Source organism: Vidua macroura, chromosome 7 (genome assembly GCF_024509145.1).
Source record: "Vidua macroura isolate BioBank_ID:100142 chromosome 7, ASM2450914v1, whole genome shotgun sequence".
In the NCBI taxonomy this organism is placed as follows: domain Eukaryota; kingdom Metazoa; phylum Chordata; class Aves; order Passeriformes; family Viduidae; genus Vidua; species Vidua macroura.
Genome location: NC_071577.1, coordinates 19,277,122 through 19,283,121, shown reverse-complemented (window position 1 = coordinate 19,283,121; position 6,000 = coordinate 19,277,122).

The following is a 6,000-nucleotide window of genomic DNA, read 5'->3' as shown; positions in this document are numbered from 1 at the left end:
TTATAATTAATATTTATATAGATGACAGCTATTTGAGTATAACATCAAGCCTATTACCAAACCCAGAACAGCCATTGCACATTGCCAGCATTTTGGATAATCTTTCTCCCTTTGATGACAGAACTGCCATTTGAGCCTGTCTTTTGGATGCTGCTGTTGTTCATTATTAATGGCAAAATCATTTAAGCCCAATATTACCCAACACTGTACAGGCATAGAGGGAAAGAGAATCCTGCATCAACTGCAGCAGCTATGAACAAACTTTGCAAATCAGACATAATCAGTGTTTTACTAGGATCTATGCTAGTCTGTAGATTTTTGAGGTATTTTTTTTTCTTTTATCATCAGTGTACAGACTAGCAAAATAACAGTTATTTGGAGGAACTTGCATCTTGAATTTTCTGATCATTGCTGAAGAAAGGGAGATATGTATAACATCCACCACAGCTCTTTTTTTTAAATCACAAAATCACAACTACCGCATTAGAAACTCACATTTGGTATCCTATCCTGATCCACAGGACTTGCACTATGTCCCCACAACAACTTAGAGCAGTTTGGTACACAGTGCATGGTGAACATCAGTGAAATGAAAAATGGGCTTAACACACCTGCTTTTGGCTCTCTGGGTCATGAAAAGTTGTTTGACACAAATAGGTGACAATGACAACCTTAGATTTAGAATTTTTCTGGTTACAGTAGAAGTGAATGCCATAAGATCTAATGGGAAGAGCACATGAACACAGTCTTAATTTTAGAACTAAACTGATGCTGTTTACTTGAAATCTAAAGAATGTGCTGTGTTTAGACTGATGTTAGGAGAAATTATGCCATTTTGGAATGAAACTGCATCAAAGAAAAAAAGCTCCCTCTTGCCTGTGTTTCCTGAACAACGTCCTTCATGCAAGAATTCTTAAGGAATTTTACATCATGACTGCACTTAATTGGATTTCTGAGATGTGCATATATGTGGTGAGAATTACATCATAAACAGGTACTGTGCATAGGATATAGCTGATGCTACCTGTGTAGCAGGTAGCAAAATCATATGATCTTAAACTTTGATGCTGACATGCACAGCATTTCTCTTGAAGCAGGTGATGTTTAGAGCTAATAGAATCAAAACTATTTATAATTGCAAAAGGTTGGTTGGTTCTTTTTTTCCATTTGCAGCTGCTCTGAATGCACTTTAACACCAGACTTTTTATGAGCTTTCTTATTGCTCATGTGCACACTTACTGGCATATCCCATAAACACAGACTTCTAATGTGAAATCAGCTAGTAACAAAATTATTAAAATACTAGGAAATCTCAAAATTGCTTGCACTTTTGCTCAGATATAAGAGCTACATACTCTATGTTACATTTTCTAAGAATCCAGTGTAAGAAACACAATATGCTTTTGACTTCTTGTTTTATTAAATGAAATGAACAGGCTAATTAAAGAAATTCCAGGAAGTTTCTGCTTTCTGTCTCCTAGGGACAAGCCTCAAGTGTCAAAGGAGATAATACTGATGGCTATAAAACATCCAAGTGTGTTTATACTGGCTATAAAATGCAGCTTATACATTCTATTTAACTTTCATCATATTTTGTTTTTATACCATGCTTAGAAATTCATATTAAGCATTAGTTGAAGTAGTGCCTGTGTATATTTGGGAAAAAAACATGGTAATTGCAAGTTAAAAAACAGAAGGCAAGCCACTGGCAAAACAGGAATAAACTGTTATGACTAATTTCATCCATAAACACAAAAAACTAAGAACAAGCCAGCCATCAAAAAATATAAAACTCTCCAAGATACTTCTAGTCCCGTCTTTCAAAATGTCTATAACCCTGAGTGATGATCTCCTACTTGAAACCATAAGCTGTGCCACTGAACTGGTAGTGGCTCTGCATGCAATCAGTTGAGCCTTCTAGAACTACTAGACCCACTTCTAGATGTCCTGGATGGGTTTGAGGAATTTTTAAAGAAATTTAACCTTCTCATAACAATTCAGCAATTTTGAAGTGCTGTATAGAACTAATGCACCCTTGGTGCAATTATTTGATTTTCTAGTTTCAGTCCCTCAAAGTAATTTCTACATTTCTCGAGAAGCCAATGTATGTGCTACTGAAGCCAGTCAAAAATAATGTTTTTAATGAGGGTATTAGCTATCCCATGCAACTTGCTTCTCAGACATGGTTGCACCTTCTAGAATATTTAGTGTTCTTTGAGATAATGTCCATGATTCAGATCACATGAAATATTTAGAGGTATTTTAAGGCTCAGTAATGCACTTCACATTAACAAGGGTGTATGGGCCCTAGTAAGGCAAACTGTATCAGATTTGAAGTTGAATTTTATGTAATAGTTTAGAAAAATAAATAAGAAATTAAGTCTAGAAACAGTGAGAATTTTCTTCTGTACAGACAGATGCAATCATGTTATCAAGGACCTGTGTAGAATGAAATTTAATGACTTGAAGGTACTTCTAAGTCCAAGCCTCAAAATGTTGAGATAGTGGAAGCACGGGATAACTAATCAGAAGTTAAAAAAAAAAAAAAAAAAAAAAAAAAAATCTCTGATCCATCCACCAGGAAGACTTTTGAAGGAGAATATAAAACCTTCCAAACAGAGCAGGCAAGCACATGCACTACTGGTACCTTCCTGCTTTACTGCACAGCTAACCCTGTGAGCAGCCAGGTAATGGCAGCAGGGCACAAAAGGCAAGAGAAAATAATGTTGGAAATATCTTTCAAGAACATCATTAGCTCTTCAGCATCACAGAGAGATGACATTAACCAAAGCAACTTCAAAGAGCTGAAGGAGATTAAAGTTTTTCATCTTAATGATTCTAAAGTGTTATTGAAGGGATCAATAGCTCTTCCTGTTAAGCTGTTCAAATCAAGTATTCCTGGAGAGGAGATAAACCATTCCTGGAAGTAATAGTGGGATTTAATTAGGATTTGAGGTTTTTCACTATTCATTAATTTATCTGCCAGTATCACAATAGTTTTAGTGAACTGTAAGTTTACAACAGTAAGATTCCTTATGAAAGGAGAGAATTACCTGATGCGTTCTGAGCCCTTAATTGTGCCAAAATACATTATTTACTATGTCACCCACACAGACAGAAATCTCTCTTTCCTGTACCTGATGTCACTGTTTTTTTCTGGGAGAGGAGGAAAGAAGGCAGAAAAAACCCCACACGTTATTTCCCCTTTCTTTAATAATAAAATAATTACATCTCATGGTGGTGCACGTTTTGCTTTCTGTAAACCACGACACATGGAAAGCCCCTTACCAAATCAAAACTAAATTAGACTATTACTAAGACTTGGCAGCTTTTCAGCTGTGCAAGCAGAAGTTTTATTTTAAACAAAATCAGAGATAACTGACCTTGCAACCTGACTTGCACATCACCACACCAAGCTCAGACCTGGAATTCAACCTCAGGTATTCAGTTGTAAAATCATGCAATCCTCAATCAAGGACATATACAGGAAATTGAATTCCTGGTTGAGTCCTTCCCACACTCAGTTTCTAGTGGTTTTCGACACAGAGATATGATACTAATGCTTTCAATGCAAACACAATGACTTCAGAATTCAGAGTTTATCTGCACCAGTGAGTCACTGATAAGGGAAGCACTTTCCAGAGAGGTTTGGGTTTGTTTTTTTCTTTTTTCTTAAAGGCCAATAAGTCAAGAAAATACATTTTGAAAAGCCACAACCAAGCAAAGCTCTTTGGCAAACCCTGTGTGATATTGCAGGAGCAGAGGGACCCACACCCTACCATTTCTGTGAGCATTGCAGCAATGTTTCAGCTGCCACTTTGCCACTTTGTTGTTGTCAGACAACAGCTTCTTGGGCCCCCTACGGGAAAGCTGCTCTCCTTTCTCCTCCCACATGGATGCATTTTCATGACAAACGTGTCTTAAACTGTTCAAGGGTAACAAGGGCCAAAAAAAATCAATTAGTTTATTGTCTGAGTGCTCAAATCAAAAGCAATAGTCCAGATTATAATGTTATACAGTATTAAAATAATTTCCTCCTTACAGCATATAACCATTAGCCATATAAAGACAAAAGCCCCCACTAAAACACTGGAAGTAACATTACTTGCATTCTGCCCAGTTCTTTGAAGGAATGAAAAACATTGTGTAGGCACTATATTCTATTTTACTTGTTTTTGTATGGAGATAAACAGCTTCAAAAACAGATGCAAAGTTCAGGCGGATCATTACTGAACAGTTGTTTTCCCTATTTTTTCTCCTTTGTTTTAAGGTTTGATTGCAGGACTACTTGCTCTTAAGATTTCTTTACTGTGTGCACAACAGAATGCCTTCCTTCTGATCATAACCTTCTTAAAGCATCCTGCTGCTCTGAAAACTTGAGAGTGAAGGGCAGATGCAGCTGCAACAGCTGCAAGACTGCAGTTGTTTCTCAGAGAAAGGCACTATTCTAGCTTTAAGAAATTGTCCCAGATCTAGGGATTTCCTCCTCTATTTTTAGCAAGCACAAACAAGACAGCTTTGTTGGTGCTTTTCAGACTGCATTTGCCAATCTCCCCAAATTCTTCTTTTTCTGCCTACTTAAATGTGCTTCCATGACAATTTACTCCCACTAAACCAGCACTGCTCTAGTCCTGTTTCTACTCCCTCCTCTTTCTCTGCAGCTGCACTGGCTGCTGGCCAATGCCAGTGTCTGGGAAAATAACCAGCAGCACTCTAGAGGGACAAACGAGTGCACGAGTGCAGCATCACAGCAACAGCAGGGACCACAGAGCAGCCCAAACTCTCAGATGACCCTTTTAATGACCTGTGCTCTGAGTGCCCTTGTTAACAAGATGCTTCAGTCTGCTTCAGTTTACTCAAATACCACACAAAACAAGAGTCAAGGTTAAGGATTTCTTTACCCATCCACAAACTCCTTCCCAGCCCACCAAACCGATGTCATGCCGTCTTCAGAGACTTCTACAGTGACATCAGTGGGACAGATTAGATTTCTGCACCAGCCTGCAGAACACACCTCGGACCTCGGTCTGATTACAGCCCTGGCAACTGCTGCTGCCAGCATCGTGCAATGGAATATGGCAGCACGGATCAGCAGATGCAGGAATTTAAACAATGCATGGAGAAAGCAGATCCATAAACAACAACACAACCCCTGTCACAATGAAGTGTAAACCCATGGAAAGATGAAACACTGCAGAGCTCTCTTCAGTTGGCTTCAGGTATAAAGTCACACTTATCTCCACCAGTGAGCTCATGTCACATGCAGGGCTCCTATGCTTCATTTACATTTATGAATATATTTACATAGAACCATAAGGTTTTATTTTTATTATTTATTCTTGCTGTACAAATAAAGTCTGTTATTCAACTCTAAAAGCCAGTTTATGGCAGTTACTTTTTCAGGAGTCTATTCTAGAAGCAAAATTTTAGTTTTGTTAATTTTTTTTTAGAGTTCATAGTCTACTCTGACGAGTCAAGGAGGCAAACTACATCATGGAGAAGCTTATACCATTCCCTGGTAGTTCATTAGAAGAGCAGAAGGGTGGCTTCCCCTGAGCTCCTTGGAGAATGACAACCCAAAGGGAATAGAGAAGAGACAGATGAGCAGTCAGGGAAGCAGAGGTGGCTTTCAGCTCTTTTCATACAGCGATGGCCAAATTGTATTTTAATATCAAGTAACAGTAAGGTGTGGCTACCAACTAGGTATGAAATTTTATCCAACCCTTGGCAGGGGAAACCTCCCTGACCTGCCTGAGGCCAGCTGCAGAGGCAGAAAGAGAGCACCCAAGCAGCTGGGCAGCGTAGTGTCCCTACCACTGCTGACCCACCTTGGGGGGACTGCACCTTCCATCGAACTCTTTATCTTCTTCTCTCAAAACCTTAATGTGCTGTGAAGTGTAGAATACTAGGGGAAAAAAATGAAAACTTGGTGTCCATATAAAAAAAGCATTTGCTCAAAATATCCACTAGTTACCACTAGATGGCATTTTGTTCCTGAGA